This window comes from Peromyscus eremicus, chromosome 2 (genome assembly GCF_949786415.1).
Source record: "Peromyscus eremicus chromosome 2, PerEre_H2_v1, whole genome shotgun sequence".
In the NCBI taxonomy this organism is placed as follows: domain Eukaryota; kingdom Metazoa; phylum Chordata; class Mammalia; order Rodentia; family Cricetidae; genus Peromyscus; species Peromyscus eremicus.
Genome location: NC_081417.1, coordinates 105,618,372 through 105,633,377, shown reverse-complemented (window position 1 = coordinate 105,633,377; position 15,006 = coordinate 105,618,372). Strand labels below are relative to the sequence as shown.

The following is a 15,006-nucleotide window of genomic DNA, read 5'->3' as shown; positions in this document are numbered from 1 at the left end:
GAAATGGAACTACTCTGCCTGCCCTGTTGTGCCTAGCTAGTTCTATTTACTAGGATGTTTTTAATAGTTACATTTGTTGCACTAGCAGTTCATTCACTATTTTTTATTAGTTACTAGTGTTTTATTTTGTAAGTATGCCACAATCTGTTTATCCATTCTTCTGTCAGTGCTCATTTGAAAAGCTTCCAGTTTGAATTATTGTGAGTTAGTAGCTAAACATATTTTTGCATAATTAGTTCATGGGCATGTATTTCATTTCTCCTAAAGTGAAATTGCAGCCATAGGAATAGCGGTGTATTTCATTTTAAGAGATATTGCATAAAGTTTGTCACCATGAATGTGCGATTTTACACTCTTATGATCACATCATTGGGGGTTTGGCCATGTAGTGGTCTCATACTTTTAAGCTTGTCTATGGTAGTAGGGATATAGGTATACCTGATTTCATTACCTGTTAAGACTCATGGTACATGCCCAGGGTCACTCACCATTCATGTACCTTCTTTTATAACATACATTGTCAAATTTGTGTTTACTTTTAGTAGGATGTGGGTCTTCTTATTATACCAAAATGAACTTTCTACATTTTGAGAGCAAATCTTTTACCATATATTTGCATAATTACAAATTTTCTTCTAGTTTATGGCTTGAATTATTAGTTTCCAAATAGTAGACTTAAAATTTTATGGCATTTAATTTATCAAGATTCCTTTCTTTCCTTTCTTATTTTAGCTAAATAGCTTTTGCCTGCTCCAGATGATGCAAAGTTATAGTTTCTTAACTATTCTAGAAGTTTTGTGTTTTTAGCTTTTACATATATGTAAGGTACCTCTTGAAGTGATCTGTTATTGCTTACTGATACACTGACCATTTTTTTAATTTCAACAATTAGTATGTCCAATGTTATTGCAGATGAGGCTTATATTTTCCATTTAAACATCTTGGCTCTTGGACCTAATGTAATTTATGCTGTGTCTACCTATGTCTGTTCTCTATTCTGTCCACTGTTCTACTTTCTACCTTGTATAAATATGATACTATCATAGATTTACAATAAACCTGTGATCTAGTTTCATGAATCACCTGAATTATCTCATCTTTTCTAAAATCTATTATCTAAGATAGAACATACTTATTACTATTTTAGTTACCTTGTGGATCATTATCATCAAATAACTATTATTAATCTGGTATTGAATTGAAAATGTGCATAAGTTCTGGGAGAAGTGACAACTTAACAATTTTGAGTCCTGGTTCTAGAGTTCTTTAAGAAGTGTTAGGTTCTAGTGTTCTTTAAGAAGTGCTGTGCTATGTGAATGAAGAGAGTTTGTTCTTTCTTTTCAAGACATATGCATATTGTTTATTATTAAACAGTATTGAACCTCCAGTGTTATACTGATTAGAAACTGTGAGAGCATATAACTGCACCTTGTTCCTGAAGCAGATCCAGTTTCCCTTTTAATGTTTTCTCAAACAAGAAATTCCCTTTTATATTTTAATCTTATCCCGCTAATTCCTGACTTTTGTCAAATTATTTATGAGCATTTCTTGTGTTGATTTTAAGTGTTAAAGTAGCTTTTCATTTTTAGGTTAAACTTCCATTGTTATTATGCCATTATACCTCTGGGTTCTATTAGCTAATTTTTTATTACATTCTGTATAAATGTGAACATGAAGTTAATTGGTCTACAAAGTTCTCATATTTACCAGATTCTAGTGCTACAATTGCATTTGACTTTATATAAAATTTGGAGTGATATTCTTTTCTATTTCTTAAACTTTTTTTGTTTTGTTCTTAGAAGCTGAATTCTTAGAAGCCTATAACATGTCATTGGGTTATAATTTCTTGGATATTTTTTAAATATTAAACCTGTGATGGAGAAATGTCTCAACATTTAAGAGCACATACTGCTCTTGAAGAGGACCCATGTTCAGTGCCCATTGCCTATACCCAGCAACTCACTACTGTTTATAACTCTAGCTCTAGGGCCATCCAATGCCTTTAAACTTTGCAGGCTCCTGCACATGTGTGCAAGTGCCCACATGCAAATATACAGACACATGCATAATTAAAATTATAGAAATAAAATTTAAAACAATAAATTTAATTTTTGAAATAGATTTAGCAGTATTCACATTGTCTACTGCCTTTTCCCTCTCCTATTCTATAAGTGCTGGGATCTGCTTGGCTCAGTTCAAGGATCATTTAATGAAAAAAATAGAAAAGAAAAGAGAGAGAAATTAAGATGAATCATCATGTCTAAGGAGCACATTGATCTTTTGACTCTCTGCTACCTACTATTAACTTTCTCTTGGAGGACTAATTCTTTTTAATGATCTATCTCTCTCTCTTTCTCTTTCTCTCTCTCTCTCTCTCTCTCTCTCTCTCTCTCTCTCTCTCTCTCTCTCTCTCTCCCCTCCCCGTGTGTGTGTGTGTGTGTGTGTGTGTGTGTGTGTGTGTGTGTGTGTGTGTATGTGTGCATGTACATGCATATATGAGTACAGAGACTCACAGAATCTAGAAGAGGATGTTGGGTATTTTGGAGCTGGAGCTACAGGCAGTCGTGGGCTACCCAATATGGGTGCAGAAAATTAGATTTGTGTCTTCTGCAAGAGCAAATGCATGTTATTGACTACAGAGCCATCTCTCCAGTGCCCATAGAAAATCAGTTTGAAAACCCAGATGGGATATTTGAAATTGCTAGTAGGACTATACAATTGACAATTTACACTTACCATATAAAAACAAGGAACTTTAATATCTGGTCCATAGTCCTTTCACTGTTGGTCAAAATGAAAATGGCTAGATGTTGGGTGCACAAAATGACTCAATGGGTCAATGCATTTATTGTTCAACCTGGGTTCCACCTGCAGAACCCATGGCAGAAGGAGCTAATTGATGACAGAAATCGGGTCTAAAAAAAAGTATTTCAGACTGGCTTTTACATGCTTTCCATGTTACATAACACCCTGGCACATGTCTGAACACCTATATACATACATAAAATTATAAAAATAAATAAAATTAATAAATTTTTTAAATTTAAGTCTAGCTGAAAAATTTTCCTTTCTCCGAAGAAGGTGCTGGAGCAACAAGTGAGAAGAATGACTCCCTTAGATATTTTATTATTTGTCTAGGACGTGCTTTTAAAGACTCAGCATTTTTAAAACAATGAACCTAGGAAAAGAGGCAATCTAAATGGAAATTTAGGTCAAAAGAGCTGAAGAACTTCATCAAAAATAATCAAACAAGGCTGACCCACATGGCTTGTTCTGTTCCATGCCTCTTGGGTCCTACCCAAGCTGGCAGTGCAGTTTTCTCTTCCAGGCTTGACCCACTTGTGCATGGTGCTGAGTATTTTGGTCCAAATTCAGTATTTTAAAACCTCAAATTTTGCATAGTGCTGTACAAAACAATAGTTACAAAAGACATGCATGTTAGTATACACATTTTTACAGGAAGCCAAGTAATTTATAAGAAAAATACACATTGTCTTAAGCTGCGATTCATGTATGGAGCATCTTCCAGTTGAAATCTCTGATTATTTCCTGAGAGTGACTACTATAAATCTGGGAAGTATTATATGCAAGACTAGCTTTGCTTACAAAACCGGGATTTTCTTTTTTGATAGCCGGTCATTTATTTTTAAATGAGGCAGAACAATGCAAAGCAAAAAGTTCACTCTGGAAAACTAGCAAGTGCGAAAAGGACTGAAAGTTCCAGAAGCTCAGAATGTAAGCTGCAGCCCAGAGCCTGAGATTCTGGGAAATTTCTTCCTAGGACTCACACCTCAGAGTACCAGAGAATCTAACACTGTGGAATCTCACCTAATTCAACAGATGCCATGACTACCAAAAAGCTCCTTTTCTCTTATCCAGTGTGATTTTGTGAACATTTCAATAATTCAAACATTATATGAGAAAATAACTCTAGGGATGAGACCTAGTCTAAGCATGAATTACAAAGTCAGCTGACACAATAGTCAACTAACATTGGTCATTGGTAATTATAGAAAGGGGAAGTTTTTTCAATATGTTTAATCATTTTGTTTTTAATTATTTTTGTTGCTTTGAGATAAGAATCTCACGAGGTTTCTCATACTAGCCTTGAACTTCTGACTATTCTGCCTTAATCCTAAAATCTGAGGTTGTAGGCATATGCCACCTATGACTATATGTCAAAACATATTATATTAGACAAAGTCATTATTAAAAGCTAATTATTATCATATTTGTTGAGGGAAAGAAGCCTTGTAAATGACAATACATTTAAATTAAATCTACTAAAAATAGAAATTAGAGAGATATAAATAATTTCATAGTAGGAAGATTAATTAAGAAGAAACTAATGGAAAAAACCCACATCAGCATAGTCTAAAGTCCTGATCTTGGCACACAGTTAAAGTAAAGCAATTATTATGTAATAATTAATGAAACTAGTAAACTAGATTGTTTAATAAATTAATAAACTCAGTTTATGGGGCCATAATGACTCATGCTTTATTATTCATCACTCCATTGATTTACTAACTTAGGACAAAATAATAGTTAAATATATTTACATATAAGTAGGATACCTGAAATATAGGAGGCTAGCCTCAAATTTTAAGGTATATTCTAAGGAAAATTAAACATCTCTATACTAGGAAAGCTCTTTCCAATACTTTTTAGATCATAATAACTATTAATTATGATGTCAATAGTAGTTATAAAATTCAACAATTTCAGCACTCTCTCTGAAGATCTTAAGAAATATAATTTAGTTATTTTTAATATTATAAGTACTATAGTTCTATGACTTAGTTATTGTTCCAGACAGTAAAAAGTAATTACTTTTGTCAAACTGCATAAATGTAAAATTCAGTGTTTCCCTAAATGATACATATTTACAGATTTTTGAAATGAATGATTTCGTGTATTTTATTTTGTAAACATAAATGTATGTAAACAAAATGAGTAGTACCATTATAAAGTTATAATAAATTATAATAGGCCAAATTTAATAAATACTATAGGAAAATGACTTTTATTGATGAATATAATACAACTAACATCTACAATTCAAAAGATAGTTACGCCGGGCGGTGGTGGCGCACGCCTTTAATCCCAGCACTTGGGAGGCAGAGCCAGGCGGATTTCTATGAGTTCGAGGCCAGCCTGGGCTACCAAGTGAGTTCCAGGAAAGGCGCAAAGCTACACAGAGAAACCCTGTCTCGAAAAACCAAAAAAAAAAAAAAAAAAAAAAAGATAGTTACAATTAACAATTTGTGCAGAGGCTGAACAGTCTTCCCAATCAACATAAACAAGCAGACTGAACAGCAACTCCCACAAAATCAGCCCTTCCTTTCCATAGGCCTTCCCTGACCCCTGACCCCTGACTCCTGACCCCTGGCTATGGGTTCTTTTAAGGGAGGTGCAAGAAAACCATCTGGTTTTCTGATCTGTGTTGCTACCGCAAACTGTTGACTATATTGAACAAATAGATTAAAAACCACATTTGTACTCAGGGAAAGCCATGATGGAGTCCATTACCTGAGGAGCAATATGAAATAGAATCAGGAATTCGTAAAACTGATCAGTTTTCATTTGATTCCTGTAAACAGGACCAACTTGATAGAAATGAAGATTAAAAAACAAACAAACAAACAAACAAAAACCAACCAGATGAATCTTTCCCAAAGAGAAACAGAAAATATCAAGATTAAAAGTATCAGGGAGGGCAAGAGAAAGAGACCACACAAAGGCATCTATTAGTTTAAAATCATCTCACTATATTTGGAGTTTCATGTGAGTGTGAACAGCATTGTTTTTAAATACAAGAGGGAATCACAGCATAGGTAAGTTCCCAAGTGCATGTGAGGACCGAGGAATGTTCAGAGCTGAGTAAATGATGGCCATTACCAAAGGCTGATCACTTTCACATCTTCTTTCAACAGAACAACTAATCCAAGATCCAAAGACAATTTGCTGTGGCTATATCTGGTGTACTTGGCCTCCAACCTTGAAATCACAAGAAAAAGTACAAGGATTTCTGTAACAGATGGTAGTGTCCACTGAGATTAAATCAGTGAAATCCGCAAGGGTTTAGGAAAAGATCCTCAATTTACCAACATTGATATTTACAGATTTTAACTTTTAACATGGTATCTTTATTTCTTTTCTCGTTTCTGTGATTAAGACAAATAAACATACAGAATCTCTGACTTAAGTGACTTACAAGAGAACATGTTGATTTTGGTTTTCAGAGGAGATTACAATCTCTTAGAGCAGGGGAGTAACAAGCAGCAGGAAATGGAGGGAGCTTGTTCCACCACATTCACAAAGAAAAAGTGAGAGACAAATGCTACTGCTGAGCTTCTCTACATCTTTTTAAATTTTTTTTTTATTTTACATACCAACCATATTTGCCCCTCCCTCCCCTCCTCCCGCTTTACTCCCACCCCCTCACTCCACCTCCCATCCACTCCTCAGAGGGGGCAAGGGCTCTCATGGGGAGTCAGCAAAGTCAGGCACATCAGGTTGAAGCAGGATCAAGGCTGTCCCCTCTGCGTCAAGGCTGAGCAAGGTATCCCACCATAGGGAATGGGCTACATCTTACATTACCCAGGATCCCTGCCCAGGAAGCAGTACTGTCCACAAGGCAAAAGTCTTCCTACATCAGTCAACATCAGAATCATCCTTACTGCCATATCCAGAGTCCAGACTCCCATAGGACTTTAGATTCTGTCATATTAACAGTTAAATTCATCATCACATGTGGAAGTACAACAATTTATTGCCAAGTCTTCCTGGAAATCAGCACCATGAAAGGAAGTGTGCACTAATAATTAAAAAAGAGAGAGAGAGAGAAAAAAAAGTAAAAAGAATGAGAGTGTAGGTCCAAGAAATAAACAAGCAACAACAACAACAACAAACCAAATATGACTAAGGTGCTGTTATATTCATAAAACAAATAGTAATATAACAATTAAACAATGAGATTATTGGAAAATAAAATATGGAGGGCAAAAATAGTAGTCAACACTAAGACATAATTTTCATAGGCTGAAAATTATGGTCTAAAGATAGAATTGAAGATTTAATCTTAGTCATGTGGAGTCAATATATTACCACAACTCAGTGACAAAAGAAAGGAGTGTGATCTGGGGGTAATGGTTCACATCTTTAATCCCAGTACTCAGGAAGCACAGACAGGTGACTTTTTGTAAGTTTGAGGCTAGTCTGGACTACACAGAATGTTATAGGCCAGCCAGAACTACACAGGAGATCCTGACTCAAAAAATACTAACCACAGAATTTGAACATGTCTATCTAGCAAGAATTATGGTAAAGAAAATAAAGGAAATGGAGGAAAAGAAAAAATAGATAATTTTTCTTAGCTAAACAATGACCTAAGCTCGGATAAGAAAGATACACTAAATTCTTGGGGGATGGAGATATTGCTGATGTCTTTAACCCATAAAATACAAAGAACAACAGTGAGTAAAGGAATCTGCAAAATTTATACTTAAATAGATATAAAAGCTTAGCAGCATGGTGGTTAGCCAAAAGATAATCAATAAAATTTATATTGATATGAATAGAAGCATATTGAAAATATAATAAAAAACAGAATTTGAAACTGCAGAAAATTTCAACAAAATATGGAATATTGGAAGAAAGAGAAAGTGACAGCTTGTAAAAAGTATTTTTATTTGGAAAGGGATATTATAGTTGCAGATTAATTCTCCATGTTGATAGAAAAATATGGTTAAATATTAAATAAATGTTTGACATAGTGTTACATAAATCATTGTGGAGTCATCATATTATCACCGCATCACCTACTTAGAGACTTTTTTCCTTTCTCATGAGGAAGAAGTAGCTCTGCCTTTTGGAGTTACTTATTGCTCTCTTCAGCTGAACTTGGTCCTGACTGGCATATTTTATCTTCTCTTTAGTGGAAAAGTAGGTCCCTCAGTGTTTTCCACATTACTTGAGATTTTAGATTGATTACCTAGTACCAAGCGGTCAGCCCTGAGATCATGTACAAACAGTTAATGGATTCTTTTATAACATATAAATGTTTTTCTCCTGCAGTTCTCTAATGATTCTGTATATTCTCTTCACAGAACAATAACTGTAGCTAAACATTTTATCTATAAATACTTAAAGGTTTTCATTCACATCAGTTTATTGCATATGGCATTCCAGCATCTTTTTGTATTTAGTGTTAATTAAGGAGGGCTTTCTTTCTCTTTTACTAAAGTTACCTAATTTTTTTTCCTATAATTTGTCTAAAAGTGGGTTTTAGAAATCTATCCTACTTTGAACCCAGGGGTCATTTTACATCCAAGTTTTATGCTTTTTAAACCATAGTATTTCTTTTCGTTGTAGAAATTATGTGTGTGTTTGGGGTAATCAATCTGCTTTAAATTTTTTGAACTTTAAGTTTCAATAAGTGAGTATGTATGGTGAAACCTCTAGCACACGTTTACAATTGACTTTGGCATTCAAATAACCTAAGGTGATTTGGCAATGACTGACTCTTTGAGAGTTAAGGAAAACGATGGAAATATGTGGACACACTTTTAGTTCCAGGCTGACATCTATTGTATTAAGAGAAATGCAAAGCTGAACTAAGAGGAATAACACTTTTATGATTGTTAGTTCTGTTATCATTCACACAAGATATTATTCCATTCCATTTGAAAGCATAACCATATGTAGCTAGAGTTTTTCTGGTCCTGCCTGGCCCACGGTCAGGACAAATCTTTCTCACCTACCAGACCTGCAGCTGCTCAGACCCAACCGAGTAAACACACAGAGACTTACATTGCTTACAAACTGTATGGCTGCAGCAGGCTTCTTGTTATCTAGTTTTTCTGTGGTAAATTAACACATTTCTATTAATCTATAAGTTGCCACATGGCTCGTGGCTTACCAGTACCTTACATCTCACTTGTCATGGCGGGCAGCTGGCAGTGTCTCTCTGACCCAGCCTTCCACTTCCCAGAATTCTTCTCCTCCTTGTCCCGCCTATACTTCCTCCTGCCTGGCTACTGGCCAAGCAGTGTTTTATTTATTAACCAATCAGAGCAACACATCTGACATACAGAACATTCCACAGCAACCATAATTAGAATATATTAATTCAACCTGGTGACTATATAGAAACCTTCCATTTTAAGTTTCTTAAATATAAAGGACTAACTTCTTGATGATGAATAGCACAAGATTACATTTTGTGTGAAAAGTTTAAGTCCTTTGCGCTTTGAATTCCAGCAGGCAACTTAGGAAGAGGGTTATATTCATTGACAGTCATACACAGGGAGTCTACAAAATCAGAGAAGCTCAAAGTATTTGGTTTCTAACACGTTAATACTGTGCGATTTTGACTTATTTCTCCCACTGAGGTATCACAAGCCTAAGCTAAGTAAAATAAGAGGCTTTTAGAGCTAGCAAACCTTTCAAGATTCAGAACCTTCTGAAAATACAAGTTTCACAAGACTTGTTCTCAAAGAGAAACAAGCAGCAGCCATTGGTGGGAGAGGGGGAAAACTGTCTGAATGAGCAGCCTACAAGTTGAGCAAAGAGGTGCAGAGATGCAAACTCCAGGAGCAGACGCTGTGATGGTGGTACCTTTGAGCCATCTGTGTTCTATAAGGAAGACCTTATTCATGCTTCTGTGTTTAACACCAATAAAATCATTTGTCCACCAAACTAGACTTGGATGAAATTTTATTTCTTTGGCTGGTATTGGTGTTCTTTGTAGGGTAAGTATCTGTTTGTATATATCTCCCCAGGAAAAGCTACAGAATATGTACAAAAGGGTGTGTTGGTCATTTTTTTTGAATTTTTATTATGGGCCACTCACTGTTGTCAAGTTCTATGAAAAAATAATGACGGAACCATAGATCCTATCCAACAACATTTCACCAATGTGGGAGATGTCTTGAATGTTTTCATTCAGGTTGCCTGTGAAAGTGTTTCTCAAATCCAGTTCCCTCTACATGTTTCATTTATATGTTGACTCCAGGCATTTCATGACTTGTTCTTAATAAATTATTATCCAGGATTTAGAAAGTGAAGAAACATGAGTTGGGTATTAAAGTTACGTATTTTTTGGTAAAGAGATTGAACATTTGTGTGTAAAATTACCATTACAATGACTCAGTGTATTGCAGTAGAGATAGGACAATGGAGGTGGTTTTGATGGCTGCATTTACTGGCTTACTCATCACAATTCATCTAAAATAAGATGATTCATTTTGAGGACATTAGAAATTAACAGTAGGAGTTTGGAAAAGCCTGTACATGTATAACTATAAAAAAATGTATTCAGCATCTTAAGTATATGAACAACTTCTTCCAATATTTCTTCCCCAAATGGCTTATCACATCACAATAAGAAAAAAAAGGATGACAAAATAATATTTTAAGTAGATAAATTTATTTAGAAAAGGAAATATTATTGAACTAATCACAGAAAATAATTTCAGTATACATACAATTAAAATAGTATAGCTCTACAAGATAATTTAGATTGAAAAAGAAAACCAAATAATCTGATGAAAAGAAATTGACAGTTATCTGAAGCAGAGACCAGATGAAAAATTAGTGAACAAAAGTGTAAAGTAGCAGGAGAAGTCGTTCTAAAAGAGGATGGCAGTAACAGTTAAATGAGTAAAACTAACAATGGATAAATACAAAAGTGGGAAGGAGCCCTTGGTGTTTATTAAATTGTTTATAAATAGCAATGTGTAATTCTTTTCTCAAACCTAATTACCCAAGACAAGTTTTATTTAGGAAAAATATAACAAAGGACAACAACTCATTTACTCTTTTGTTTTTTTTATTTTAAAATCATCAAACATTTATAAATCAGCTTAGTTTTCCACACAAATATGAAATGTTCCAAATATTTTAAAAGTTGTATAACATTACACACACTTTTTGTCTTTTAACCTTGTGTCTCTCTCTCTCTCTCTCTCTCTCTCTCTCTCTATATATATATATATATATATATATATATATATATATATATATATATTTGCCTCAGAGAGACTTTTGAGTAGATTTGAAACAGAATGAAGAGGAAGGCCTGCCTTAGGACCCTGCTCAGCCCACCCCCTGCCACCTCAGAAACATCTAAGATCGAAGGGTGAAATAGCTTTACAAAGCACACTTCTACTTTCACTACAATGTTACTACTATTTAATATAAGTAACTTTGGCTTTTATTGTGGATTATGCAATTGTGCATAACTACTATAACAGGCTATGTGTTATTCTGTAAGTTGCAACACTAAATTTTAAAGTTGTTTTGCTTTATCATTAATTGCTTATATATTTAAAATCATTGATTTAACTGACAGTTTCCATTTTGATGTACGAACACGTTGTTTACCATCTCCCTAATGGTGAGTATTTAAATTATTTAGACAAGTCACAAAATAAGTAATATACATATGTACATTCATATATAGATGTACAAATGCGTACACATATATTGAAGTATATATTTTATACTTTTGTGTGTATCCTGCTGGTCATATCCTGACAATGAACTTATTAGAAGGTACTTCCAAATGTAGACTTACTAGATTATGTTGATTTTTTCCCTTTAACTCATCATCATACTTTTACAGAACATTGGTGCCAACTCAAACTCCCTGCTAATAGTGTAAATGCTTCCAGTTCTCAATATCTCCATTTGCGTTTGGTATTACTAGTATTTTATATCAATCAGGTAGATAGGAGAACGTAAAATATTATTTACAATCACCTTTCCCAAAATTATAAAGAGGTTGAATATTTTTTCATATGTCTGTGATCCTTTAAATTTCATTCTCTGAGATGTAGTCAAACCTTTTCCCAATTTTTAAACTGAGTTTTTTGCAATATTAATGTAAAAGTACTTTTAATGCTATATAAATATTACTATTTTATTAATTCATATTACTACATGTGCATTCAATCTAGTATGTTTGTCAGTTTTTTCATACTTTGTCAATATTTATATATGACTCTCAATATCATTTATAGTATAGATTTAAAATGTAGAATAATTTTAACTCAATGTTATTGTTATAAAAATTCTTTCATACCTTTAAAATTTCAGTTTTAATGTTTATATATCAAATGCAATTGTTTTGTGCCTATTCACATTGGAATTTTTTTCCATTTGGAAAGGGAAACTCTTAATTCATTCTCACTGCAGCATACTTGCTCAGAAGTATATTTTTCTGAAAGTAACTTAGCTTCCTTGCTCAGGTTAGAGTAGCTTTTACATAGTATGCTTTATCCAAACTTCTAAGGGTTTATTTACTTAGATTACTTATCTAATGTGATACTCAATATGCTTGAATTTAAAACTCTAGTTTTGATATTTGTTTTCTATTGGGCCCATCTGTTTGGTTCTTTACCCTGACATTTTTTCCTATTCATTGTTTCAGACAACTTTTCACTCTTTAACAGATGTCACCGTCAAACTTGTGACATTCTCCCTTCCTCAGCTTTGGAGTGCCTTGATTTCAGATGTGAACCACCATGGCTGCCTTAAGTTTGGTATTTTTTTTCTTTATGGTATGATTGTGAAATATTTCACTTCAGCTAGGTGGAAATGAACTATTTTCCACCTTTATTACTCTTTGGCTAAAAAGGCTACATTTTAATCTATTTTACTCCTGGATTATAACACCCTCCCCCAATAAATCTGAAAACAAATCCTTGGGCAAAGGCACAGAATTTCTCAATTTCTCTGTAGATATCACCTGCAGGGTCCCTCTATGCAGAATTTCCTTATTTGTATATTTTCTCCTAAATTCTTACTAGCAACAACCTGATCTAGAAATGACTTATCACTTCAGTAAAACTGACGTTTTCATACTTTGTTACCCTTGAACTATATCCTAGAAGTTGTCTTTAGGCATGAGCCAGTACCATGAACAATTTTTCTTTCCTTTGGTTCCACAGTTTTTTTCTGAAGAATATTTCTGACTGAAATATTATTTGGATTATTATATAGTTGTTCCATATATTTTGTTTGTGTAGTTGTTTCACATAGTTAGATATTTCATACTTTATACAATATATTATTGTTTAGGCAAGAGAGTCAATAGTGTCCTGTTTCAAGTTTGTGGAAAACAGAAATTAAACCTCCTTCACTATAATGTATATAATTTTCTCAGTGATTTGAAGGATGTCTTTCTGTGCCTGTCAGCACCTGTGTGTGTTACAAGTGTCTGATTTAATTTGTTTATTTTTTTATTCAATAACTTTAGTGGGTTTTGTAAATATTTTTGGTTGTTTCTTTTTTGAGAATCTTCTCATAACCAATAAATATGCAGATCTTCTGGTTTCTTTTATTTGCCTTGCTGTTTTGTATTTTATCTATGTGTATGATTAATTACAAGCAAATCTTTGTGAATTGCTTGAGAGGTTTTTTTCAATATATGTTCATCAAATCTAACATAATTTGTTGAAAACTTTCTCTTGGCATTGCAGTACACCATAGAACATGTAATTGAATGCATTTTGCCTTCTTTTCTTATTTTTCTATTTTAAAATACACTATTTTAAGTTTAATAGATACTTAACTTGGTAATATGTTCCCCCAAAGTTGAGAATTTACTTGCTATCTGACATGTATAAACCTACATTGAAATTATAGATAATTCTTCAAAGGTTGACTTCATAATATTGTTGAATAGTATTAACAGTGTATAAATGACACATATATTTTTTTATTTATGGCTGTTTAAAGTTAGTGTAGCATTATTTTTAGACTAGTTGTTCTGTTCCTTTAAAAAAAACCACAATCATATTTTAAAGCTTGGTTATAGTCAAGTTAAATTTAATATTACAGTTTTGAAATTATATTTTCTACTTCTTTTTTAAATGTTGAAAAAGTATACAGTGTTCTGTTTGCATGTATCCCTGCAGGCCAGAAGAGGGAGTCAGATCTCATTACAGATGGTTGTGAGCCACCATATGGGTCCTGGGAATTGAACTCAGGACCTCTGGAAGAACAGCCAGTGTTCTTAACCTCTGAGCCATCTCTCCAACCTATGCTGAGATACTTTGCTCAGCCTTGGTGCAGGGAGGAGGGGACTGGACCTACCTCAACTGAATCTACCAGGCTGGGCTGACTCCCGAGGAGAGACCTTGCCTTCGAGGAGGTGGAAATGGGGTGTGGATTGGGGGGAAGGCTGGGGGGTGGGAGGAGGGAGGACGGGAATTCATGGCTGATATGTAAAATTAAATTAATTATAAAATAAAAATATTTATTAAAAATGTTGAAAAAGTAATGTATACTTGCCATGGTTGTAAACAGCAGCATTCTAGAAAATCACATACCTCTGCTAGAGATTGTCAATGGTGATTCTTCATGGGCAAATAAATTCTTTGAATATAGACTTGGATACAAGTCCTGTGGTTTGTTTACAAATCAATTACATGTTAAGCATATTGCTTCTTTAAAAAATGCAAAACAATTTTGGCGTCTTGGTATTAGAACTCCTGTATTGTCTTTATTTCTACATAATTTCTCTTCATTATGAAGTTAATCTGTATTATCGTGTGTTTTCTTACAGAAGGACATTATATAATTTGCATTTCCCATAGGAATTTATTCATACATCACTGTGGATGCGATAGGACATTTTCACAGCATCAGAGGTCACAATTTCGTGATGTTTCACGAGAGTGGCTTCTCGTAGTTCTTCAACTACTTAATTCTAATTAATCCACCGATAAATATATAGAATAAACTTAAATCTCTCAAAAGATTTGTTTACAGTGGTTATTTAATTCTTGGTTTTGAGTAAATTATCTCCTCTACTCCCACTAAAATCTGTTTTATTTAACTGCTTACTTCCACTTTTGTTTCTTTAATTCTCCACCCACTTTGATATGTTCCAGTTGGTTTTGAGAGCTCTTACTACTTCCGTTCAGATTATTGTATACTTCTTCTCTGTAATTCGGATAAACAGGGGTCATCATTGTACTGCATATACCACTAAGG

At 33.8% G+C, this 15,006-nt stretch overlaps 1 long non-coding RNA gene across 1 annotated transcript; it reads left to right on the top strand.

Annotated features, from left to right (window-relative positions):
- Positions 1-5,722: 5,722 nt before the first annotated feature.
- LOC131905023 (uncharacterized) lies at positions 5,723-6,208 on the top strand. The gene is made up of 2 exons (XR_009377831.1): positions 5,723-5,837; positions 5,937-6,208. It is a non-coding gene; the product is annotated as an uncharacterized LOC131905023 (long non-coding RNA).
- The last annotated feature ends 8,798 nt before the right edge of the window (positions 6,209-15,006 follow it).